We start from the raw sequence: 27,200 nt of genomic DNA, 5'->3' as shown, positions 1-27,200 counted from the left end.
TGAGGTGGGAGAGGTGGGTGTGCTCCCTCCATTCTCGGTGGGGGAGGAGGGAAGATGGTCTGGGAATGGGAGAACAAGGTATGAGAACGTGAAGTCTCTGTTCTACATATGTGGCATTTTCTGTGCCACTTTCCATTGTTTGTTTTGTTTGTAGCATTGTGTCCAGTGGGGCTCACGAGCACTGAGGGAAGTGACCTGCCCTTGAAAGGGGCCCTGTGTCATGTGGCAGCAGGGACCCGGTCAAAGCCCTCCCCACAGGTTTTGGAAACTGTAAGGTCAGAGTCTGGCCCCTGGTGGCCTCCCCGTTAGGGGGGGAATCGTGTTCCCATTAGGAATCTAGACTCCACAGTCTTCTGGGTCAAGTCTTGAGCATTTTGTTGGGATGAAGGGGCCTGCTCCCTTCTGCCCACCCAGACATGATGGCCACAAGGGACGTGTTCAGCCTCCAGAGGCCTCCTCCAGCCTTCTCTACCCTGGAGAGAGATGGGATGGAGCCAAGGAACTGGAAGGGAGTCCCCCGCTTTGCCTGTGGGAGGGAATGGACTTGGGTCCCCTTTCCCTCCAGGCTCCCTTGAGATCCTTGAGCCTGAGGTCATAACTAGTCATTCAGTGATCGCACCCCACAAGGAGGGGCACCTCCCACGGCCAGCACTCAGCCAAGCTTAGAGACACCAGCACTGGTCTCTTTTTTTCTGGAGAAAGTCATGGCTGTCATCCTGACCATGGAACGTAAGACCAGGGGACTTTAGAGGTTGCCCAACACAGCTTCTCACCTTGTTCAGCTCCTTCCTCTCTACCTCTTAGCTGCCCAAAATTGCTTCTACTATCCTAGTTTCAATACATTCTCAGGGCTCAACTGGTCTCCTGCCCCTCTGTCCAGACAAAGTAGAAATGGTATGAGCTGTGGACCTCTGCCAGAGGAGCGTCCATTCAGGGAACGGCATCTCCCTGAGCCTGCTTTCTTAAGTAAGAGATTTGAAAAAGATCCCTGGCCTACCTGTTTCTCCTTATTGAGAAGTGCAGGTCAGATGTGGACATGAAAACACTTTGCAAACCATAATACGCTGCATAGATGAGTGCATTATTCTCCTTGGTGCTGAGATGAGGCTGAGATAAGGCTGCCTGAGGCTTCATCCTACCATCTATGGTAAAGGCATCAAACCAGCAGCCCTTGGACCTCCAGGTATGTAGTATTTACACAGTGTTTTAAAATAGTTAAAATTCGAAATTTGTTGTCAAAGCTTTAGATTTAAAAAAGTGGATTTCTAGTTTCCCTTTAACAAATAGGAGACTTGGCAATAGTGGTGACAATGGCCACCTTGGGTTGTAGCAGCTGCCCCCTGCAGATAGTCACGTGTTCACTAGTTCAGCATAGTCCCCTGGTCCTGAGTGTCTCATACCCTCATCAGTCTGTCACCTTGCCTGCCTAGCCCTTGTGGGCACTTGAGTTTGTAAACACTCGTCTAAAACGAGGTCTATTAAGGATTTCCCTGAGAAAGTTACCTCTCATTTCTCACTTTCCTTTCACTATGCCCCCTACCCACCATCCTCCCCTCCCATGGAGAGGAGATTGGCCTTTTCTGAAGCAAGTGAGGCAGGATGGCCAGGGCTAAGAGGAGCAGCACCAAGGACCTCTCCAAAGGGCACAAGGAAAGCTTGTTCAGGGATGCCTGGGCTTCAACAGCTGTTCCAAGAGGACTAGACAATGATTTCACCAAGCGGCATCTATTCAAATGTTAAGAGTGCTGTGCTGGTTAGCCATGGCTATGTAGTCAACCACCTCAAAGCTCAGAGAATTAAAATCATTTGTGAATTTGTCTGCCAGTTCCATGGCCCAGCTGAGCTGATCCACTTAGGCTGTCGCATCCTGTTGTGCTGAGATGGCAGCTGGAGTTGGAGTCCTCCGAAGGCTCAGCTGGGCTGAAGGTCCAGGATGGCTCCTCCCAGAGGCTGGCAGCTCATGCTGGCTGTCTACTGGGAGCTCAGCAGGGCCTATCAGCTGGACTACCTCTATGTCATCTCCATGTGGCTTGGGCTTTTCACTATGTGGCGGTTGGGTTCCCAGGGGGGTGTCCCAAGAGTGAATGTTCCAAGGACCCAAGAAGAAGACACAGGGCTTCTTATGCACAAGCCCTGGAAGTCACACAGTGTCATTTGCGCCATATTTCACTGGTCAACAGCAAGTCACAGAACCTGGCAGAGTCAAGAAAAAGGGAGTCCACACAGCTCGAGTGATGGGAGGCACGACTCCATGAGGAGCCGTCTTCGAAAGTAACTATCACAGGCAGCGTTGGTGAGGTTGGTCCTTGTATCACGGCTTTCATGTGGTTTTTTTTTTAGAACAACTCATCTCCTCTCCCTTCAGCTTTCCCCAAGGTAAGATATTAATGAGATCGTATCTGAACTCTCTGACAAAATAATGCCTCCTCATGAAGCATGCTATTATTCCTAGCCTGCCTGATCGCTCCCACCTGGAGCCCTCAGAACGCAGGATGGAAACGATATCTCAACAACAAACAAAACTTCATTAAATCCATTGAAATAACACAGACATTCGGATTTAGTACAGATCAAATCCTATTACCAACAAACTGCATCAAATTGCCTCCAAAAGTCTGTGGAGCCAGATGTTTCCCAAGCCCTACTTCCTTCACGCAAACGCCCAATGTAAGCAACGTAAAGGACTACTAAAGGATAGGAACATCCCTCGAGATTTATTAGGATGTGGTTTGACCCATTTTCTTTTAGTAACAGGTTCAGTCATCTTAAAATCAGAAAGAAACTCTTGCAGGATTCATGAGTGTGAGCTGGATGAGAAATGAGTCTCATTTAAATTGTAGAAAATGCATCTTTATGCTGTTATCAGCCCCCCTCCCAGGCCCTGGGCGTATCCACTAGATTCTCTGGTCAGTAGCTGATGAGCTCAGGGCACAAAAGCATGTCTGACAGCTGGGAGCCCCACTGAAATGCAGAACCTTCCCTAGGACGAGAGTAAACTCAAAATAAAGGAAAGGGCTTCAGACCACGGGGACTAGGGTGGCAGTGGGGGCAATGGCATTGTGCAGCACTTAGACATTCCCCCAAGGTAAGCCTCTGCTTTTCTCTTCCTGGATACACACATTTCATTGTTCTTCCCTGCCTATTTCTGCCCTAAGGGGATGCATTAGGGTTAGACAGGCATACGGAAGCCATCTAGGAATGCTCCCAAAGGCCATGCCAGGCCCGCCCTCCTCCACTGTCTCCTCTCCCCATTCGCAGTGCTCATGTCAGGCAGCATCTTTCCTTCCCCATTAAAGGCCAAAACATCCCACACACTCAGCTTTGCCCCACAGACCTCTATCTCACTTCCTTCCCTTTGGCCAGTGCACACGTGGCTAAGGGATTGCGATGCACTTGGACAGGACCTGGCTGGAAGGCCATCTGCCTTCTCACGTGGTGTGCAGAAATACGGCCAATCTAAACTTGGAGACCCCCACACTCTAAGCCAGGGGCCACTCATTAAAGCCATCTTTGTGTTATTCTCTTTTCCAAATTCATCCACTTCAGCCCCTATGTCTTTTTTCCATTAAAGAACGCATCTCCTACCCTCCTCCTTAGTCTACCGCCAATTCACCTCATCCACGCTACCCTCAGTCAGCTAATTGACTGCTTTGTTTCGTCTCACAGTTAGACCCAGTATTTACTACATTATTTATGTTTGGTTTTCCTCTACTTTTGTCTTTAATGCAACAAGCATGGGCTGGGAAACTGTTGAAGTGCTGGAGATTTGCTGGGTCCCAGGGAGAGAGACATCCTACAAATTGATGCAGAGGTAGGGATAGTCCTTACCCAAGCTAGGCGTGGTCTTCAGTGCTTAGGCCTCTCCTGTGTGTTTGTCTTGCCCTTCCCAATAGATTATCAGCACCTGAAAGACAAGAAGCAGGCCTGTATTTCCATTTGTACCTCTCCCTCCACCTCGGCCAACAGGAGGCTCTGCCCACAGTGGACATTCAGTGTTCGTGGCTGGAGGGCTGAAGGTCCTGGGCTCCACCCTCAGCCCAGACACTCACTTCACTTGCAAGGACCACTCAGGGTGGTGGGTGTGGTCCAAGAAGCCCCTAAGGAAATTGGTCCTTAACTTCCACAGTATGTCACACAGGGCGGGGGAGTTCCAGCCAGTTGTGAGGTCCATGGCAAAAAATTTGTTTCTAATACCTTAAGTATATTCTTAAAGGATAAATTTTATTTTTACAAGTTGAACAGATTGAAGACTGTCCCAATGTAACTACTCTCTTTCTCACTTGCCTTGGAGTGTTGCGTGGTGTTGGTGTCAGCGTGATGAGGAGTGGTGTCTGGGTGGCAGCCTTTCCCGCTGGCCTTAGTCAGTAGAGAGCAACCACTCATGATGGCAGTTGATCTCTGGCAAGTATGAATTTTCATAGAGAGTAACTGTCCCCAAATTCTTTATTTTTTTTTAAATCAAAACCTGCATTTTCCTTGGGAGTGCATCAGGCTGTGAACACCATGTTTGGGTGTGTTTGGGCACGAAAGGGTAGAGAATCGTGCCTTTAAGATGACTCCTGCCCAAGGTATCTACACAATAGTAGAGAACAATTGTAGTGCCTCGCTATAAATTCCCAAATTCCTTCTGCAAGGAGGTGGAAATCTGGCAGGTCTTTGCAGAACTTGCCCGAGGGATTTTTTTGCCTACCCCAAATGTGACAGAGACTCTATGTGCTAGCCTCAGGGGCCAGTGGAAAGCTTGCCTTTTAAAATTGTCATTTTATTGATCATGATATATGCCAGAATTGCCTCTTCAGCTTTATGTATTTAATTACTTGCCTTTTTCTCCTGTCTTTGCGTCTCTGGGTGATTGGATCACCAAGGGTGCAACTTCAAATAATTCTAATAAAGAAATGAGTCTGTTACGATGTTGGTGAGGTGGTTCTCTTTATTAGACCAGCTCCAAAATGAAAATGACTCTTAAGGGATGCTGTGCATGGAAGCGAAGCTCCTGTCTTCACTGGCTTCAGGAGCACAAGCGGAGAGGGCTCAGGACGCACGAGCTCACAAAGTGAGGCCTGCCTGTGGGTTGTGCGTTTGCGCATGTGCACCAGTGTGCCTGTGCATGTGTGCACCTCCACCCAGGAACTTCTCGCCCACAGACAGGAGCAACAAGGCTGCCTGCCTTTATCTGGAGCAATGGGGGCCCGTTGCAGGATGGGAAGCAGAATTGAAAACAAAGATCATCTGCTTTCCATGTTCTAAAGGAGCTGTGGTATTTGCAGAAAACTTTCTTCCCTCCCCTCAAACCCTCCTTCTCTAGTCTCTGCAGGCTGCCGAGGTGCCACAACTTTACTGTACCTTCGGGCAGCGGGCAGCGGCAAGTGGAGAAAAGTAGAGATGTGGCTCTATCCAAGGGTAACCACTCGAATGACCTTTCCTCCGTGTTCTGCCCACTGAACACCTCCACTGTCTGAGTCTCAGGAATGAGGCAGCCGCAGGTCGGCTGGTGCAGACGGACCTGAGTGAAGCTGTATGTTGTCCAAAGGTAGGATCCCAGGTTAGAGAAAATTAAGCTAAGCATCAGGCTTCATAACCAGAAGACATGTTTCTTTTTAATTCCTAACTCATTCTGCAAGAATTTTTTTTTTAAAAAAAGCCAATTCTGAAACATGACCAACTCTGAAAAACCATTTATAATATCCTTGCTACATAATTAAAATGAACAAACTTATACATTTTACTTCTTTAAAATAACACTCTGCATGTTAATTATCTCAGCAACATCCTAAGGCATATAATTTTATTTTCATTTAATAGTTAAGGAAGTCAAGACTCAGAGAAGCTAATTGACTTTCCCAAACTCACACAGCAGTGAGGGCAAACCCAGGACTTGAATCTCCCTCTTCTGACTTCAAGGTCAGTTCTTTCCAAAACATTTTTTTCTTTTAATTCTTTTCTCCTCCCAGGCTTATTTCTCTCTTTTAATTTTTCCATGAATCCATGCATCACTCTAATGTTATAAAGTCACTTTTTCCCCCTTTAAACACCATTTCAGAGACATATTTTCTTGGCTGGTTCTTGGGAAATCATCTCCTTACATTATGGTTGCAATACCTGTGTCCACACACAGTCCCCTCTGAGTATTTTAATTGTCCCAGGCTGTGAGAGAAGTTGAGGGGACCTCGATGAGATGGGACTTTTCCTTGTGCCATGAGGACTCCGGGTCTGTGTCCCACTGACTCGGCTTCTCAGCACAGGGCTCGCTCTGGGATTTTTTTCCTGCCCAAATAGGTACCCTTAGGTTTCTGGTATGCTTGGTACTCTCTGTGTATTATCTTTCATCCTCACAAGAGCCCTATAAGACACAGATAATGATGATGATGATCATGATGATTATTCCCAGTTCACATATTAGAAAACTGAGGTTCAAAGACTACATGGTCTTTGAGCTGAAATTTAACTTGACTCCAAAACTCACACTTTTTTCTTTATTCTCTTTCTTCCTTTGTGTTTTGATATTCATTATTTCATATAAAAGAACAAAAAGTTTCCCAGTACCTCCGTGACTAAAAATATTGGCACCCCCGTATCAGCACCCATGGGGCTGCCCTCAAAGCCACACAACGAAGCCTGGAGCCTGCGGCTCAAAAGCGGTGAGTCAGCCTGAGGGAGATGAGAACGGAGCATCCCAGAATCCGGTTCCAACACTCCCGCTTGGCACTGACCATCTTGACTCTGGGCAAGTCGCTTCGCCTCTCTGGATCTCCATTGCTCACCTGTATAACTGGGAGGTAGAGGCGTCCCTCCCTGAAGTCCTGTTCTGTTCTCAGATTCCTATCCTGAGAGTTCCACAGCGCACCTACTGCGACGTGTTCTTTTTCAGAACAGTTCTGCCACCCGGAATCTCTCGAAGCCATGAGAGTCAATTCCCCATAACCGCGACGATCAGCGCTCCCACTTCCCCAAAGCATATGGCACCGTGGACGCCTGCCAGGGGCTCTGGGAACGGAGGTGAGGAGTGAGTGAGCATCAGCATCCAGCGTGTTGGGCTTGTCCTTGTTCTCATTGCCCAGCACCTACAGCGGGGATGGTAGACCATCCCTTTACCGAGGATTTCAAGGACGTGGTCTCTGCCTTCCTGGAGTGGATTGTTTCCGGTCCTGTCTTTGCCTCACCGCCCCGTCTCTACCACACCGTCCTGCCCTGTCTGCTTTGGGCTTTTCCGTTTCTCGGTGTCGCTCTGTATTTAGTATACTAATAAAAAAATCGAGGCTTTAAATAGAGAAAAAGTAAGTCCCAGTGTCTCTTGTTGGCCCCGTTAGAGTGGGGAGGGTCAAGTGAAGACCTATTTCATGCGTGCAAGAGAAGTGCCAAGTGAAGCGGGAGGAAAGGAGGGAAGACATTTTTATTTCAATTTTAATTGGCTTCTCTGCTCTTTCTCAGTTCCCTCCAACTCTGACCCAATTTCACCTTTTTTTATAAAGCTCCAGACCTTGATGGAATGGGGGGCAGGTAACAGCAGGCGATGGGGGGAGAAGGGAATATAGCAAATTAAATATATTTCATGAGCTATCACCTGGTACAAAATTCATCGGAACCCTAATATTCAAGACTGAAGCCAGACTTTCATTTCTAAAAACCCAGGGTTGTCTTTGTTTATTTGTTTTTGTTGTTGTTGTGTTTGCCCTTTGCAAGGTCATGATTAAAACTTTATTTTTCTCTGTTGGTCACAAAACCCTGTGCCCCTCAAAGGCACTCACAGAAATTGTTGTGTCACTGTGGGGACCCCAGGCCGGAGGGAGGCCAAGCACAGCTCCATCAGCGAGCTGGCAGGAGTGCAGGGATGCGGCTGGGGGAGTCTGCTGCCTGCATTCTCTGTCCTTTCTGCCCCAGGAGGGAAAGGGCTGGGGGGCGGAAGGCCAGGGCCCATTGCAGAGTTTGCCAAAGTTTCACAAGGACTTAGAGTAGCAGCCTGTGCTGCAGAAACCCCTTCCCAGGGCTTCCTTGGGCAACAGGGGAGGGGAATAAGTAGGTGAACAAAAAAATTGATCTGTGATGACAACCTGTAGAGGTGTGAAATTATTAATTAAATTTATTAACAATGCAAGTTGCAGAAAGTCCTGCTGGTTACCAACCAGGACCAGCTAGGTTTCTTGTGGGAATGCCTTGGAACCGCCGTAGGGAGCTGGCATTGGGCGAAAGGAGCGCACAGCCGGCTCAGGGGCTTATGCCAGTCACGTGGGACTCCAGCGCCTGCAGTAGTGATGTTGGGTGTGAGGCGTGATTTGATCCAAATCGTGTAACAACAAGCTGCTTTATGGCAGTGGGGGAGGAGTGCAAGTACCGTATTTCCATTCTGTAACAGTGACTGACCATGGTAGTGTGCGCCAGCCCACAGACCGACGGAACAGACAGTGTGAGATCCAAGCAGGGACCCTCAAAGCACTGTGGCTGTGTGTCCATGAGCCCCAAAATCACCGAAGTGAAAAAAAAAAAAAGATCAAAGCCACTGGCCACTTTGTCTTGATGGGTTAAAAATTGTTTTGCTTTCTTTTTATTTCCTTAGCGGATGTTTGATCACTGAATTAATGATTCTGCTCTCTGTCCCCTTTTGGTTTGACGCGGCTGTAAATCTCTAGAGGAGAATCCTGGGGTGAGTATCTATTCTAGACAGTTGTTTGTTTGGGGGCAGCTGAGGACTATGGAGACAGAAAAATGACAAAGAAATAGAGGTGACCAGAAGTGGGGCAAGGTAAGAACCATTGAGGGGCGGTGGCTAAGGGACCAGGACAAATTTGAAATTGTGGCAGAGAATTTTTGAGAATTATGACTTCTGGAAAGGAACGTATACCCCAGTCTCAGGTGTCTTACAAAAATATTTTGAAGTCCTTATGACTTACATAGAATATTTAATAAATGCATACTTTTAATATTACTATGCACCATTTTAAGTTGAAACGGGTTTATGGAGGTTTAATAGTTTAGTCACTTGGAGTGGGTGGGGTAGAGAGCGTGATAAAGATAAGGATTTATCTGAGCTCTGAGAAAGACCCCTGGGAAAGGTACTTCACTGTGTAGGATTAATCATCTCTAAAATCTCAAGTTCATTTACAGATATTTCTGAGAGACACTGAACCACATTCTTTCCTCACAAGCTCCATTTGTTCAGTTTGCTGACACCGAGTCTATGAGGCTATTGTCGTGATGGTACTTACAGCCCATTCTGGTTGGGTGGAACATCCTCTGAAATTTTCTTATACCTACTTTTCGCAGAATGTGTACAATGAGGAAAATTCATTTCCTTCCTGTCGAGAAAAGTTAATGATCATTTTCCATTATATTAAAATATTACCCATTGTTATGACTTCAGTTTAATGTTCCTGCAGAAATCTCCACGTTTTGCGGAGTTCAGCAACCCCAAGGCCGAGGCACTCACGTGTTATTTCAGAGTTTCTCTTTAAAAATGGGTTGTTTCACATGAGTTATGACAAAAAAAAAAAAAAAAAGGCGAATCACACCATTTCAGGGGAATTAGTAGGTAATTATATATTTTTAAAAATCCCTTTTAGCATGAAAATCCAAATTTTTAACAATGTTGTCTCCAGAATATAATTATAAATGCCACATTGAATCTCTGAACCAGAAATAAGAGACTTCCTTTAAGATATAATAAATACTTTAAGTCTTGGGACAATGTGTATCTTTCAGAAAGATGAAAAGTAGAATTACAGGCTATTACTACATTGTAATTCCTTGAGTAGTTTCATTTGTTGAATTTTTTTTTTTTTAATTCCCATCCTCCTCAGAAGGTTCAGTGTTGTGTCCAAAGAGGATGAGGAACAATCAGGACTTAGACTGAAAAAGCAGAGTGGCCTCAGAAGATTCCCAGTCTGCACAATTCGGGAGATGGTGTTTCTCCTGGTATTTTGGCAGATGTAAGATTGCCAGAACCAGAATTTTAGCAACGTGAAGGAGACTGTAGCAGGAAGAAAAGCAGAGGAAAAAGAAGGCAGAATCTTAAGGGGGAGTGAGATACTTTTGGGGAGAAGGGAGGGTAGCCTGGAAGTCATTCAAACAGCTCAAGGGAGGCAAATCCATTACCAATTCTGTTCCCTTCTGTACTGGCTCACTAGAGCTGTCCTAGCAACCCGCCACAGACTGTGGCTCAGATAACAGAAATGCATCCTCACGGTTCTGAAGGCTGGACGTGCCAGACGAGGGCACTAGCAGGGCTGCTTTCCTCTGAGGCCTCTCCTGTGGGTTGCGGGGGGCTGCCCTCTTGTCGCCTCTCCTCACGGTCGTACCTCCATGCACATGTGCCCTGGCATCGCTCCTTCTTAAAAGGACACCAGTCACATTAGATTAGGGCCCAACCTAATGGCCTCAGTTTACCTTAATCATCCTTTTGAGGACTCGATGTCCAAATACAGTCAAATAGAGTCGCTTGAATTAGCACCCACCCATTAGACCTCTTGGACCTTAATTACCTCTTTAAAGACACTATCTCCAAATACAGTCACATTCTGAGGTCCTGGGGGTTGGGACTGCAACACATGACTTTTGGAGGGACACAATCCAGCCCGCAACATCTTCTAAACATTATTGTTTAAAATGCGAGAGCCGGGTGGTGTATCTGTGGTGGACAGAGGTTAACTATCTCCAAAGCCTTAAATATAAGGAGGAGTAAAAGGCGGTGTAAGTTAGCTCCTTTGGGATACTTGGGGCACTGAAAATTGTAAGGGTCCGATTTCATTTTGATTGATGTGTTTTTTAAATTTTATTATGAAAATTTCAGATATGCACAAAATAGAGAGGATAGTACAATAAGTGTCCCATGTTCATCCACCAGATTCAACAATTGTCATGATTTTGATCGTCCTGCTTAATCCAGCCTCTCCTTTCTTCTCTTTTTTTCTTTTTCTCTTGTGAAGTGTTTTCAAGTAAATCTTCAGTATTGGGTCATTTTACCCTGCATCTCTTAAGTGTAGGTATTTAAGTATACATGTCTTATGATGCCATTGTCATGCCTAAACACTGACAGTCATTTCTTGCTCTCACTTTACTCCCAATTCAAATTTTCCTCTTCTTGTCTCTCTCTCTCTCTCTATATATATATATATATAGATAGATAGATATAATTATGAGAAACAAGATCCAAACAAGGTTATTATTACATTTACATTTGGTTGTTAATAGACCACTTATTTGGGGAAAACAGCATTTCTTTCCTGAGACTGCATCATTCAGGACATCTGATAAAGTTATTTACTTTTCCTTGGAAATGGTCCTAAATACCAGGAATAAGCTCTCCCTCCGGGCCTGGGTAGAATTGCTTATCCTGTAATGCCTTGATGGATGCTGTGTATGTATCTGGAGAGTGGTCAGCCTTACTAAATAGAAAATTCTGCTTTCTTTTTGTTTAAATAATGCCTGAGTTTCTATGAGTAGTCATTCTATTAGACTTTCTAAAATTTCATTTTATTTTAGAAAGCATTTCTCATACAAAACACAGAAGTAACAGGCATCTTTAGATATTCCAGTCGCTGTGAGGTCACCCACACATAAGCTGGCTTTCAGCTGCCTCTGCCACCTTTGGGGTAACAAGATAAACTTGCTTCAAAGCCAATTCCACCACCCATCAAAATCCAAAGTTCTCGCTGTGGTTCCCGCGACTGTCCAGGGCTGCCCTCCTTATGGGCTGCTCCCCTCTGATGCTGCAATCCTGGGTGCTGCCTCTACTTCATCCACATCCACCAGACACAAAACTCAGCTCCTTCCAGGGTTTCCCAAGCCTTCACTCATACCCAGCATTTTGTGAGCTCTGGGAGACAGAGCCACGGAGAGGGGCTTGCCGCACACGGGGCACAGCCTTTCCCCCTTGCTGGTCTCCCTCTCACCCTCACCCACCCACTTCCCCTCACTCTCTTTTCTTTTCTTTCTCTCCCTCTTACAAGAGTGACAAATTCTTCTCCTTAGCTCACGCAGAGCAGTTTAATAATAACTTTTCTAGATTGAATACACTCTTGGGTCTCACCCTCCACCCAAAATGACTTGCTAAAGTATGTCTTCATCCGAATATATTCAGGGCTCTCTTTAAGAGGAATTGTGGTGAATGCAATTTTCTCTGCTTCATTATAAGTATGTAACAGTCAGCCCCCATTTCTGATCCAGTCCCCCTGTTCATCCTACACATTCATAACAGTGTGCTGGGGGCATCTCCCTGAATTCCTTCATCTCACAGAGAAGGGCACCAGCAACACTGCTTGCCTGGTGCAGCCACAGCTATTCAGAAAAGAGCAGCAGGGTTATGCAAAGTGATGCCACCCACACACAAAGACATTTTTTTATTTCATTGAAATACAACACTCCCCGGGTGCAAAAGTTTAGCACTCCCCCATCCCCTACACAACTCTCATCACTCACAAGGTAAATCTATGGCTGAAGTCCAATTATTTAAACCTGCCTCTTTCTGATGCCCAAGTTTTCTCAACTCACAGTCAGTATTTCTGCAGCCAAGGAATTCTCGCTTGCCACAGAGAAAAAAATTCTCTGAATATTTGTGTCTCATCCAATTCAGCAGATCACAAAGGACAAATGGGCATACTCTCTTTGAACTTGGCTTCAGGAGTATGTCCATCAATCCAACCAATCCCAGCTGCCAGAGACTGTAGAATCCATCAACCTGGGACCCGATTCCAGCCTTGCATCTCGGATCTGCTTACAATTCCTCCCCCCTCCCCCCCCACAAGTGAAGGGATGGTCGAGGCTCCTTTTGTTTTCCTTCCTTAATGTCCTTCTGCTACTTTCCTTAGACCCCAATCCTCTTGAACTTGCACACCCTTCCCTAGGACTCAAATACCAGATGGCATCCCATTATTAGACGAAAGCTCCCCAAAGGAGTGAGGTATTGACTCTTGAGTGTGAGTGCACTCGAGCTATGCAACATTTTCAACTCCTCCAAGCTGCCTAAAGTGCAGAAATACACCTCATGGATCAGATGCGTGCACACAATGATTGCTGAGAGATGCCCACATTCTCATCAGAAGCCACAGAGCCACAAGCTCCTGATGCTCAGTCCTTGGAATAAAAGAATCGTAACGTCTTAATTTTTCCCTTTCCGAGCTACTGAGTCAGCCATTTTTGTTACATTTCAGAATTTCTTGTCAAGAAAATACATCTCCTCTCTGACCAAGCATTCCCCTGGGTCCATTTGCAAAAGGATATTCTGATGGGTACAGTATTTGAATACCACTGCATTTCCATTATACCTGCCTCATTATCTTACAGGAATCTGTCTGTCCTTTGTTTGGAAATGTGTTTATTGTGAAGCCTGGTAAATCTCAGGTGAAAATAGTAGATTTATGAGCTGTCCTCCAGTGCCTGTCTGCTTCCTTCTAAGGCCACAACCCCCAAAGATTAGTCACTGAAACGTGTTTTGGTGTCAACTCTGAAATTCTGCTTTTCAAGAACGTTTCATAATGAAACCTTGGAAATAGCACGAGGAGGTTTCGCTCCTGACATACCCCAGAAGGTCACATGCTCTAATTCAGCTTAAAGGGACACTAATCATATTCAGTGTGTGAGTAGAGAGGCTTACGGTTGGAGATGACACCATCATTTGCATAGGAAGTAAAAATGAAGGACCATTAATTTTATAGCATTAATTGAAGAGCAGAAGTGTTAGACCTCTATAATTATCTTCAGTGAATACATTTCAAAGACGTCTTCACAAATGAGGCTTGTGTGTGTGCATGTGCGAGGGTATGGATACAAAGAGCAAAGTGAAGGCTCCACTGTGTCCCCCTTCAAGATGCACAGATTAGCGAATCATTAAGTTAAAAGCTTAACTCTAATCTGAATTGCTTCCTCTGTGTGAAAACAAGATGTGCGTGGATTCTAGGTTCCCAGGAGGATGTTCTGCCCAGAAGGAGGACGCCCAGACTGCATGTCACATTTCATCCCTGCAGCTTCGGAGGTGGGCAAGGTCCCCATATGTCCTCCCAACACCCCATGCTCTCACCTCTAGGACCCCCACCAGGACCTGGCATCCCTATTTGTCCTGATTTTACCCTTCTAGAATATTCTTCCTATAGTCTAAATGTACCAGTCCCATATATTGTTCCCACAGGTCAAACTCTCAGCTAAATGGCTGTAGATCCAAATAGGTAATCACGCTGCAATGCTAGTCATCTTAGTGTTTCGCAGCCAAAGGTTAGCATAGAAAGTAGCACTTCTGGAGATTTAAACTGAAAATCATAGAAATTGTTGGAGTGGTTTACTAGTTTTGTAGCCAAAAAAACAAAGTAGAATAAAGGTATGACTTTGGGGTGGTTTTTTTTTTCTTTTTTTTTTTTGGATAGGGAAGAAACAACTGGAAGTAGCAGGCTGCTGCACGAACCTGGGCAACACAACACCAGCGTCAGAAGCAGCAGTCACAGCCATGATGGCCCATCTTCATTTCCTCCTCAGTGATGAAGGGTGGATGGAGTAGGCTTTGGGAACAGAGAGACAGGGTGAAAAGTTAGTGCAGCCCCAGGTTTAAGAGCTACTTGGGAGTTTTGATAATTATCCTGACATGCAAGACTCATCACTTTAAAAAATATGAGCCTCCTCTGAACCTTAGAGTCACAGAATCTCCCCAGTGTATAATTGAGGGTTCCTAGGGGGAAGGTTGGGAGCCACCAGTGTAAATCAAGTAAGGCATTAGCTAATGAGGCAACGCGACTCACAGACTCAGTCTAAATGCCCCTGTCTCCAGGGCCCCTGCAGGAGCGACAATACCAGTGGGAATTTCAGGTACCACTATACACAGATGGAGGGCAAACTTGGGGGCATAGAGGTCTTTTAAGAAATCTTCTGCTAGGGAACATCATCTAATTTTTTGCGAAGCTTCTTTAGGTATAAGGGGCTTACCCAGGATGATGAAGGCTTCCTCTAAATTCCTATATACCTCACAGCCCAATTTGCTCTTCATTTCATGCTTCATTCACTTAATTTGGTACTAGACTTTTTTCTTTTGACTACTTTCTTAACATAGATTTCATATGCAATATACTTTACGTATTTAAAGTGTACAATTTGATGTGTTTGGACATATATATGTACACACACACACACACACACACACACACACATTCATGAAACCAAGATAGCAAGCATTTCTGTCTCCTCCAAAAGTTTTCTTGAGTCCCTTTGTAATTCCTCCCTCCCTCCCCTGTGTCCCCTGCAACCACTGATCTGTCTTTGTCACTGTGGGTCAGTGTGCATTTCTTGGAATTTCTGTGTAAATGGAAGCATTTAATACGTACCCTTCCTTGGTCAAGCTTCTTTCCTTCGGCTGCCCTGTATTCCTTGGCGCTCTGCTAGGGATATTTCCCCTCCAATGCTAGAAATGGCCTCATGCGCCGGGATGATCTGTGATGTGACAAGATATGTATGTTGCAGATAAAGCAAACATCGGGTTATATACATAACTTTTTTCTGAGACATTCAAGGAACTGTGTAAGAGGAAGCCCCACTTACTGGTTTAAAAAAGGAGTACGATTTTATTTTTTGGAAGATGCACTAATTCTTGTAGTTTTTTCTTGTTCTGTGATTGAAATTCCAAGGGCTTAAGGGAGCTCTCTTCAAAACAGTCCAGGCACCATGGTGTGGAACATCCTGATTTCATTTTATTACTTCAGTGAAGAGGCACATTGGCTTTCTGTGTGGAATGTAAACTGAGGTGATACACCTGTGAGTGACGATGATTTACTTCGTGCTTGTTTTTCTAACAGCCCATTAAAGGAACAGGAAATACCAAGTGGAGGGGATTGGACTAAGTAACCTCTAAGGCCCTCCATCGTCTGTGACTCCATCTCAGAGGCCGAACACTCACCCAGAGGTCACTACAGAAGTCACACTCTGCTGAAGCCTGCTTAGGTGTTGCAGGTCAGACTCCTTGGGTTGTAAGTGTCAGAAACTTAACGAAAAATAATGGAAGTCAAAACCAAATAAACCTGCGAAATTTTCTGGCTCACACAGTTGAAATTCCTGGGGTGAGCTGGGTTGGATCCAGGGGCTTAAACACGTGGGCACCCACACTCCCTCTGTCTCTCAGCTCTGACTTTCTCCATGTTGAGTTTATTCCCAGGCAGTTCTGTCTGTGTGGCGACCCCCAGCATTTCCAGGCAAACACCCTGCCACTTCAAGCCTAGGAGTTTCTCAACCCAGTATCCCAACCAAAGGCTGAGTTTTAGTGCACCAACTTGGGCTGGGTGACCATTCCCAAAGCAGGGGACGGAATATGCCGGTGGGCCAGTGCTGTGCTGTGTATTCACCCACGGCTGGGGGCTGGGAGGGAAGACAGTCCCACCAAGCACATGACTGACATGAGGAGAATTCCCAGTGAAGTAGAAACACTATTACCAAAAGAAAGGGGAACAGATGCTGAGCACACAACAAAACGTACGCATTAGAGTTGTCTTCTTACTGCATTGTGTAAAACTCACATGGCTCCTTCCTCAAAATGTGGGGTGTTCTCAAGCACACCATTGTCTCTATCTACTCCTTCATTCTTCTCCTGAGTATGGACATACGCACAACATGAAAAAACAAATTGGCCAGGGGCAGTGGCTCATACCTGAAATCTCAGGACTCTGGGAGGCCAAGACTGGAGGATCTCTTGAGGCCAGAAGTTCAAGACCAGCCTGGGCAACATAACAAGACCTCGTCTCTATAAAAAATAAAGAAATTTAGCTGGGCATGGTGGCATACACCTGTAGTCATAGCTATTTAGGAGACTGAGGCAGGAAGATCACTTGAGCTCAGGAGTTTGAGGCTGCAGTGAGCTATGATCACACCCACTGCACTGCAGCCTGCATGATGGAGCGGGACTGTCTCAAAAACAAAAATTACAAGAAAGGTTATTCTACACTTCCAAGATGGGAAACTATATTATCTCACTCAAGGGTGTCAAATATCCTAGTAAAAGTGAGATAACATCACTGCAGGAATTTGGGTGTCAGTGTCTGGGGCCCTTTTCTTCCTGAGGACTCACTTGCCTCCCATGTGCAATGGGAACAAATAATCCTTTCCTTTCCAGGCAGGGGGTCAGTTTCCATCAGATCACCTGTGGAAGTCTCACCTTTCTCAGATTCAGTTCATGATTTCATATAACTGGCAAGTTGATATAATAGATTACTTAAAAGTAAACAATCTCACTTTAATTAAAAGTGGGAGAGAACCACATATGGAGTGGACATTATTCATGCTTTGAACATCTTCCTATATTATTGCACTTTCCCACCTGTGACCCCTGCCATTCCCTAAATTGAAGGTGGAAGTTTTGTCCCCCAACTTTTCTTGTAAGCTAGGGCACAGTTATAGGACCAGGACCTAAAATCAAACATGCCTTTGTGAGATTTAAGTTTAGAAGAGAGTGACATGAAGAAATGTTGCATAATCTCTACACTGGGGAGAGTGGTGGCAAGGTGGTCATCTTTCAGAAGAAGGTGGCAGAGGTTCTATTGGAGATGTCCTGTGCCCAGTGTCAGCCAAGTGAGCCACAGTCCTGCACTAGCAACTGGAACAGGAGGGCCTCTACTGGAGCAGGCTTGTGGTGTCATTTAGACCTTGTTTATGGTTCCATAGCCTCTATATCTAATCTTCTGGCTCTCTGTGAACTGCTTAATGTGGTTAATATATTACACATCTGCACATGTTAGCTAAGATGGGCTCCGTTGTTTGCAACTAAGAACCCCTTGACCAATATAGAAATTGATCTCAGGAGTGGTTTTAGGCCACAAACACGTAAAGAAATGGGCATTTAGTATTGGTTTTCTAGACTTTTGGGTAAGAAGGCAGTGAAAAACCCAGGTGGCATTAGAGAATGGATATAATAGAGTATTTAAATATTCTCCTGTGGTTACCTGTGAAAGCAAGCCTTGGGGGATACAGTGGCACAAGGAATTTAAACAATATGAATGACATGAATAATTCAAGGGTTACTTCTAACTGTACTGGAGAGCTTAGATTTTCTGCTCAGGGCATGGTCAGACATAGAAGGCTCTCCCATGCTAGACTATCCCTTTACAGAGCCAAAGCCTAAGTTTGATCCTGATGGAGTTGCCAAATTACAGTGTCAGTGGAAATCATAGCCTTATCAAGTCTCTTAAGTCAGAGTTAGCACCTTAAAAGAGAAGAAAGGGACCTTGGGAATTTAAATTAAGGGCACATAAGAAGCTTCCAGTGATTCAGAACATCCTGAATTCTCACTGGTCCTAGCGCCTAGTCCATCACCAAGAAGCAACTGGACTTGCAGAATGATGAAAATACCTGTGGAAGTCTCAGTTGTGGTACCTGCTAGGAGACAACACCTCACGAGTTTGTGGATAAGGTACATTCTCTGAACCCTGATAAATTCATGGTACTATTTGCCTTTCTATGATCAGAGCGCATAAGATTCAGAATCAAAGGGTGGAAACAGGAGGGACACGTCTCAATATTAAATCTAACAGCCGCCTTGAAAAATTTGCTTTCAATCCCTAGAATTCTGGGCTCTGCCAACTTAAAGATCTTAATGCCCAAGAGAAGAATGGTTCCACCAGGAATATGGAATGGAATGTTTCCACTGAATTAGAAAACAGGACTCTTTCTTGTCAAGAGGAGGCTATTTTGGCCTCTTCATGTCACTAGAATATCAAGCAATAAAGGGGTTTTCAGTATTGACTGGGGCAAGTGATTCTGATTAACAAGGCAAAATAGTGTAGTTTATACCATTTTGTACAGGGAATATTTCTGGAACCCAGGAGGTCCTTCTGAGCACCTGCGTGTATTGTCATGTCCAGTGGTGAAACTCAATGGAAGACTCTAGCAATCACACACAAGAAGGACCATCAAAAGGAATTATCTTCCACAAATGAGGGTTGTGAGAGTTACCTTATCAGGTAAAGAATCCTAACCCTCACCCTAACCTTAAGGTGGGATCTGAAGGCAAAAAGAGCATGACATGATTGTGGAGGAAGGATGTCATAAAAAACACCCAAATACACATGATCACTTGCAGAAGTGACAGCATAGATACTAATTTTTCTTCATTGTTATGTTTATATACCGATTATTCTTTCTTCTCTCTTTTTCTGCTTCCCTCTGATTTTTATGGGGTGGTAATTTAGTGTCTGGATTACAGAACACTGAGATGGGATTGTGACTGAACTGGAGAATGTGAACATCCTCTAGGGACCTGACCTTGGAGTGGGAGCTCAATGTGGAAACTGAGGAGGTTTTACCTTGCCCCTTTTTCAGGGACAGAGTGTGCACATCTTTCAGTTGTACAAGAAATACTTGCATGATGTTAGCTGGAAGCCCCTTTTGTCCTTGTTTGTGATTGTAGCTGTTGTCTACAATTTTAGTATGCAAGAAGCTTTCTAGGGCCATTGGACAGCCAAAGAGTAGATGTAGTGGGCATATTTTATCTTGTGGGTCACCATTTACCATTCGAACATCCCTTCAGTGTTTGGGAGGTCTTGCACCTTCCCAAGGCAGAGGTTAGACACCTGATTTCCCAGCTTCCTGCACAGTGAGGCCCCTAGAAAGGCCCCATGAGGGTTCATTTTGAAAGAGAATGTCATGAAAAAGGTGATGCCGTGAAGGGCACATTCTGTTAAGGGGGCAGAGACCCACCCAGCTCTCAGAGGCAGCAGGGCCAGAGGTCCTGGCCATGGTATCTCAGGCCATGTTGGTGGAGGATCTATGACATCTGCCCCATGCAGTGGTCTGGCAGTGTAGCCCAGGCACTGCTCCTGTCTGCAACCCCCCCTAGCTTGATCCTTGAGGCTCCTAGAAATTCCTTGAGCTGCCACAGATTCTTTGCCAACCTCTCTTTCCTGTTCAACTGGCTAGGTTTGTTGTTGGCAACTAGGGACCCTCCCTGATATCTAGAGAAGCTCTCCCTGCCTGTCACAGCCAGTCCTAAAAAGCACAAAAAAGGGAATCTTCTTTTTCTGCAGATGTTGGCATATCCCAGTTGTCCCCGGCTCAAAACCCTGAATACACATCAGGTAAAGGAAAGTGGTTCAACTTAAACAATCCTTTACACAAAGGGACATTAGCGCAGCTGCGGTTTGCCTAGAAAACTTAAGAGTGGCCCATAAAGGGAAAGCCCATCTGTTTGGGGACACTAAATCTGCCTGTAGTCCACAGGATATCACACACCCAAAGCAGGGACTCTAACTGCGAAGCCCAATTCTATAGACAAATTGTATTTGCCCCTTATGGCAGCCTAGTGGGATGCATGGCTGTGTGCAGGGGACTGTTGATTGGATTAGCTGGTGGCTGTTACACGTTAACAGGTTTGCAATGTAGTTTTACTAAATCTAAGTTTCATATTGGCATTGAAGAAAATTCTGAACAGCTTATCCCAAAAGAACACAGAATGTATTTCCATTTCGAAACTCAAGGAAAGTCCTTTAAAGGGACCTCAAGATTTCTAGCCAAGAAGAATATGCCATAAACCAGAATTCTAAGCATGTCTAGTTAAGATATCACCTATCAGGCATTCATAACAATTGTGATCATTTGTGTTAAAGATAAGGATTGTATAGGTGTTAGTTAAGTTGTCCAGTCTTCAAAACTCATGTCTTCCTGGTCTACTGAACTAAAAATGATGAGAATTATCAAAAGAATAGTTTGCTCCCTGACTACTCACACGTACAAACTATCTTTCCTTTACAGCCCACTTTAATACAAGTGCCCAACATCCTCCTGCTCTGCTGATACCATATGGTGTTGATGTAGGTTTATTTAGGCTCTGTGTTATCTGGGGAACTGAAAATTGACTGGGGAGTTAGGCAGGCTCTTATCTCCTGCTGGCTTCTTTGCTTGCTTATACTGCACTTTAAATAAATCACTCAACCTCTGAGCCTCTGTTTTCCCATTTAGAGAATGGGATCAGTGATGTCTACTTTGCAAGCTCTTGGGAAGCCGGGAATGGCAAGGTTCTGTTGTTTCCTGGGAGGCTGCTGAATGCAAACACAGTTTGTGAGAAGGTAGCAACTGCCTGCAAAAGAAAGATACTGGCTTTCCCTAGACTCATTATTCAGGGAGCTCAAAAGCAGGTGCCTCCCTTTTTCACATTTCCCTCCAGAGAATTTCCTGTTATTTCCCTGGTATTAATTGATGGTGGGCACCCACATTCTGGATTCTCAAAGGGAAAAATTGCTTCTACTCTTGACGTTGCTTATTTTCTTTTTCATTTGTTTTGTTTGTTTGCTCAGGAGAAGTAAGAAGGGAACATGGCTTCTGAGGTTAATTGTGCGGATTTCTAGGTGCATGCATGGGATGGTCAGGCTAAGCTCTACTTGCTTTTCTTTCTGCAGAGCTTCCCTTGCAGGAGAGGTTTTGGGCAAGAGGCAGAGAACGCATCTCTGAGTCAGCTCTCTATCATAACAGGTTTGCCTAGGAGGCATGATGCCATCCATAGTAGCTAAGGTTACGCCAAATTTCTGTAACAAATAGATCCAACCTCATCGTGACCCACTGAGAAAGCTCTTACTCTCTCAGGTAACAGTCCTGATGGGAGCCAGGTGGCAGCCAGCTCTCCTGTAGTCATTTCAAGACCCAGGTTTCTTCCATCTTAATGTTCTGTTGTCCCACGTGCAATTCTACTCAGTGCACACCGTGAAATACTGCTTAGGCCAGTGTGGGCTGCGGGACACTTCACTAGGTTGGCGTGTTTGGCTGGAGCCTCTCTGTTAAGAGCACCTGGTGCATAATAACCGCCCCGTGCTTCTGTAAACAGCGCTCAGCCACTTTTTGTCAGTTTTCCAACTCACATTGATGACAACAGCGAGGTGATACTGCAAAAATACTCAACAGTGATGGGTCTACATCAAGGGGAATGTTTCATCACTTCTTGAGACTCCTGTCTGTTTTGATGGGAGTAGAAATAGCTCCCAAGTTGTTCCGGTGATGTTTGGCTCCCCTTATGGAGCGGGACCTTGGGCAGCTGTCCCCCAGGCCCACCTCTGCCCACTGTTGGTTGCTTTCAACCCAGCTCCTCCGAGGCCTGAAGATGCGCATGTGCTGCCTGCCGTGAGCAGCTCTGCGCTGGGGAGGACTCAGACCAGAGGAGGCTGAGCACAGCTCATGGTGACAAGGGCCCTCAGCAGGGGGCACATAGATAGCCAGAAACACAGAGGAGGGGTAAAGTTGCCCAGGGAGAAGGGAGGTCTCGTGTGACTACAAGGTAGCCAGATAAAGAAAGACTGGGCCTAGAGGCAAGAGTGTCAGAGAGAGAGAAACATTCACAGAGCAGGGAGGGAAAGTACAGCAGGTCCCAACAGCAACTCTTAGAATGACTGCAGTGAAGACGACCAGGGAAGCAGGTGACGAGAACTGAGCTAGAGAAACAAGCAAGGGCCAGTCCCTAATGAGCCCTGAATTTCCATCTAAGGGGACTGGACCCGATCCTGATGGCAGTGGGAAACCACCAAAACATCTTTCAAGGGTATATTATGAGCTGACTGGTGTGGTAGGAAGATCACTCACAGCCACGAGGGAGCGATGTTCCTAAATGTGTGGTCTCAGATGCACCAGCATCAGATTCACCTGCAGTGGCAATTAACATTGCAGAGTCTCAGTCCCTGTCTCACCTCTGCTGAATCACAATCCTGAGGGGTGAACCCGCGAGCCTGCACTCATGCATAGGATGTTCTCAAAGTGATTTGGATGCCTACTAGATACTTGAATGTCAGTGGTGGCAATTATTTTAGGGCTGAGAGCCAAATAGTGGGACGACCAGTCCTAGGGACACAGAAGGAGTCTAATGTGGTGGCAGATGCTGACGGGGAGTGTGGGGAAGCTGTAATCCTTGGCATGGGGATTAGGGATTCTGACTCGTTGAGAAAACTTTGATCCTGGGAAACTATTGCTGTGAGTCCTTCCCCACAGAGGCAAACGCAGCAAAGTCTGGTAGAAGAAGATAAGGAATAAGCTGTCCCTTCTCCGAGTGGGCCACAGACACTCAAGGAGCCGGTTCACAAGATGTGGATGTGACGGGACATAGGCTGTAAAAAAAGATGACACTGCAGGCCAGGACAGTTTGCATCTGGGTGCATTGATTGGTGGGTTCCAGCAATACGCTGCACCTTCTGGCATTTTTTATTTGTTTGTCTTTTAACTAAGTAAACTCAATATTCATCCTATGGCTTAGAAAGTTGACACTGACAAGGACAGAGACATTTTGATTGGTACATCTGCAGTCTGCCTGCACCAAAGAAAGGTCAAAACACTCCTCTCGGCTGACCAGGCTTGGAATCAGTAAGCAGCGTCTGCAGGATTTGAAGGCATCACACATTCAGGCTGCTGAAGCCTGGACAAGAGGACTCACAGGAGCCTTCGTTATTCTCTCCTGCGGCTGAAATCACCATCACCTGCATTTCTGCAGCGACCATTGTTTTCGTTTTTCTGTATTTTCCCCGTGGGTAGGTTATTTTAGCATACATGTTGTAATCTTCCTTGGCTGGGAACCCAAAGCCAGTGGGGGGCAGACCCAGGAATAGAACCCAACCTTCTCACCCCCAGCCTATGACTCCAAAACTGCCCAGCTGCCTCATACCACGAGTGACCTTTTCCTAAAAAACAGGAGGCCAGAGACAACAGGGAGGCTTTCCAGAATATAGTTCTGCCCTGTGTGCAATATTCACCACACTCAGAACCTGGTTTGAACTAAGAAAATTCTACTGAGCTCTGCATTAGTCAGGGCAATAGTAGTTGTTATAAATAAATAAATATACCCTCAAATTGCAGTGGTTTGACAAAATGGAAGTTTCTTCCTCATATAACATTCAGTGCAGGTGTTCTTGGTTGGCAATTTATGGGGTGGGGGAAGGGCTCTGCTTCACACAGTCATTTAAAGATTCAGGATGACAGAGCCTTGGCTGCCTTCAGCCCTTGGCTTCCAAGGTCACTCTGGGCACTCCCCAGCCAGCAGAAAGGGAAACGTGGAGGATGGAGCATGGAAGTGTTGAAGTCCAGGCCTGGAAGTGGTACACATCCCTTCTAGAATACCCACTGCAATGAAAACAGTTCCATGGCCATACCAAACTATAATGAAAGGGACATTGGAAAATATAGGTGTAACAAGTTATGGTGAGCAAAGAAGAAATTCCTAGCAATCTGTGGACCAAGGTGGGGAGCTTCTTGGAATAGGTGTGGCAAAAGCCAGGGAATTCTGGTAAGGATCTCTTTTCATTTCATTACCTGCCATTTCTAATTTATTTGTGCACCATCTGGCCCACCAGCATCTATTAAGCTCTTACTGTATATCAGATATGGGGCTAAATGCTTTGAGAGGACTTGAGGCATACGAGACTTGGTCTCTATCCTCAAGGAAGTCACAGAATAATGGGACTAACAGACAAAAACAATCCCAAACAATGTAGTACTTGCTGTAATGGAGAAGTATATAAAGAATTACACAAGCATACAGCAAAAAGGTTTACCTAGGTGAGGCTCAAAGATAATTAAAGAGCTTTCCAGACCAAAAAGGAAGGAAAGAGCAATTTCAGATAGGGAATGGCATTGGCAAAGGCATAGAGGTATGAAAGAGGAGGGAATACCCAGAAAATGGAATTTGGTATGCGTGACGGGTAAAGCACAGGGTGAGGAGAGAGATGCAGGAGAGACACAGGCAGAGATATGGGTTAGTACTAGATAGAAAAGAACTTGTAAGCCTGCAACATATATTTGGCGTTTACCCTTAAACCAATGATTCTCCCTTTCTCTAATTATACACTATTTCCCTCCTTGTTTTTCTTAGATACCCAGTTCAAATTTTTGTTTCATGTATGTATCGTGCCCTGTCTCCGAGTATTCTGGAATCAGGCTGACAGTACAGCTGGATTCCAGTACTCACATTATGTCATCAAGACTCAGTTTCTCTCCATCTCTAGGCTGTGCCCTCAGCCATGTTTGCTGAGTTAGTGCCTCAGGAATCTAGGGGGAAACTGCTGAAACTAATAAATGGTATTGAAACAATGGGCAATCATATAAAGAAATTAAAAATATAAAAGAACACTGAAATCCTCACAACCTTACACCTTATTCAAAAATTGACTCAAAACAGATCATAGATACAAATGTAAACTCTAAAAAAGAAGTTAGAAAATATAGGATAAAACTTCCTATATTTTCCTATGTTACAAACTTCTCTATATTATGAACTATAGTTAGGCAAAAAGTTCTTAGACATCTCACCAAAAACATAACCAATAAAACTAAAAATTAATAAATTAAATTTCATCAAAATTAAAAACTTTTGTTCTGCAAAGCCACCGTTGAGAGAATGAAAAGACAAGCTATAGATTGGATGAAAATATTCACAAATCACAAATCTGGCACTGGACTTGTATCTAGAATATATAAATAATTCTCAAAATTCAACAATAAGAAAGCAAGCAATTAAAAAGTCAGCAAAGACTTGAGCAGACACTTTACTTTTGAGGGGAATGCAAATTATTATAAAACCATGACATGCCACAGCATGTCTGTAAGAATGGCTTAAAAATAAAATACAATACCAAGTGCTGGTAAGGATAAGGAGCAACTGGGATCTCTTATACATTGCTAATGGCAATGAAAAATATTGCAGCCACTCTGGAAAACAGTTTGGAAGTTTTTTTTAATAAAGATAAACATACATTTATCATATGTGCCAGCAATCCCACTCCAAATGCACTTCAACAAGGTGAATAAATAAACAGAGGTGCATTCTTACAAGGAAATAAAAGAAACAGATGCATCTCAAAGACATGTCAAGTGAAAATCTCTGAAGATTATATACTATATGATTCCACGTATATGATATTCTTAACCAGATAAAACAGCCGTGATGGAGAACATATCAGTGGTTGCTGCCATCGGTTTGGGTGAGGGGGCGGGTGTGAAAGAAAACGGAAAGCACAGGGGACTTTGTTGGGGGTCATGAACCTGCTCTTCATCCTGATTGTGCTTGTGGTGGTTACATAAATTTACACATGGGTTAAAATTCATGGAACTGTACACCAAAAAAGAGACAAATTTATAATATGCTAATTTTTTCAAAAACATTTTCTTAAAAGGGTGGGATGGAAAAAAATTATGCCTAGACAGTTATCTATTTTTAAAGGCTGAAAAACCAGAGTACATGAAGAAAAAGGAGACCTGAGAATTCTACTAGCGAAATGAATCTGGCCTTTGAGCTTTGACATCTCCAGAGCGTGACCGTGAAGGGGCCCTGCAACCAGGACCGGGCTGTTGTCTCTGCCCAGAGCCTCTCCCAGCCAGGACCATGACGAGCTGAAACAGCAGCTGCTGGAGTGAAGGAAGCGCATTTGTATGCTCACAGCTCGATGTAGCTCTTAACCATTTCTTGAGGAGGAAGGCAGTGGGATAGACTGACCTCCATCCCATGATAACACTACACATCTCAGCCATCACTGGTGAACCACGTAACTAACCTCACCTTGCCGCAATCTTTGCACACCTGGAAACACTTTCATAAGTGCCGCCGCTTTCAAATGCCGAAGCACCCCTGTGAAAGCTGGGGTAGGTATTATTATCTTCATTTCATGAGGAGCAAACAGACTGAGAGGTTAAGTGACTTGGCCAAGGTCAAGCAGCAGAGGAAAGTCCACAAGTGGGGACCCGGGCTTCCAGCTTATACTCTTCATTCACACGTTCGTTCATCCACCTAAAAAATATTTCTTGAGTGCCTACTACATGGCAGAGGGTGTAGTCTACAATTGCTTAAATTCCATCCAAAAGGAAAAACGTGCACAAATCTTCAAAACAAGGGATGAAATGCCAAAGGCCACACGTGTGGTCAGAGCAGTAAGAGCTGCAGTAGGAATGCTAGTTGTCAAGTGATCAGGGCCGACTTCATGGGAGAAATGGGCTTTGATCTGAGTATTGAAGGTGGGAGAGAATTTTGAAAAGTTGAGATTGAGAGAGGGACATAGCCAAGCCTCCCAAATAGCTCCTGGTGATCTTTGCCTCCTGGTACTCTCGCCTTGTATAGTCTCTTCCCACGTCGAATCAGGGCTGCTCATGGGCAGCATAGTGTAGCAGGGGTGACAGAGTGGGATTTTTTAGGCCAGATCACAAAGGGCCTATGGCTTAACCTTACCTCTTGAATCATTCATTCTGGGAGGAGTCAGCCACCGTGTCGTGAAGTCACTAAAGCAGCCCTGAAGAGA

The 27,200-nt window shown here is 45.0% G+C and overlaps 2 long non-coding RNA genes across 2 annotated transcripts; both read left to right on the top strand.

Moving 5' to 3' along the window:
* Positions 1-5,081: 5,081 nt before the first annotated feature.
* Positions 5,082-7,247, top strand: LOC123648311. Its single transcript, XR_006738562.1, has 3 exons — positions 5,082-5,530; positions 5,803-5,901; positions 6,524-7,247. It is a non-coding gene; the product is annotated as an uncharacterized LOC123648311 (long non-coding RNA).
* A 1,355-nt stretch (positions 7,248-8,602) lies between these two features.
* LOC123648494 lies at positions 8,603-15,814 on the top strand. The gene is made up of 3 exons (XR_006738638.1): positions 8,603-8,638; positions 13,886-13,960; positions 15,762-15,814. It is a non-coding gene; the product is annotated as an uncharacterized LOC123648494 (long non-coding RNA).
* Positions 15,815-27,200: the final 11,386 nt, after the last annotated feature.

The sequence above is a fragment of the Lemur catta genome, chromosome 12 (assembly GCF_020740605.2).
Source record: "Lemur catta isolate mLemCat1 chromosome 12, mLemCat1.pri, whole genome shotgun sequence".
Lineage (NCBI taxonomy): Eukaryota > Metazoa > Chordata > Mammalia > Primates > Lemuridae > Lemur > Lemur catta.
Note: the sequence above shows the minus strand (reverse complement) of the source record. Positions and strands in the feature narration are given on the sequence as shown.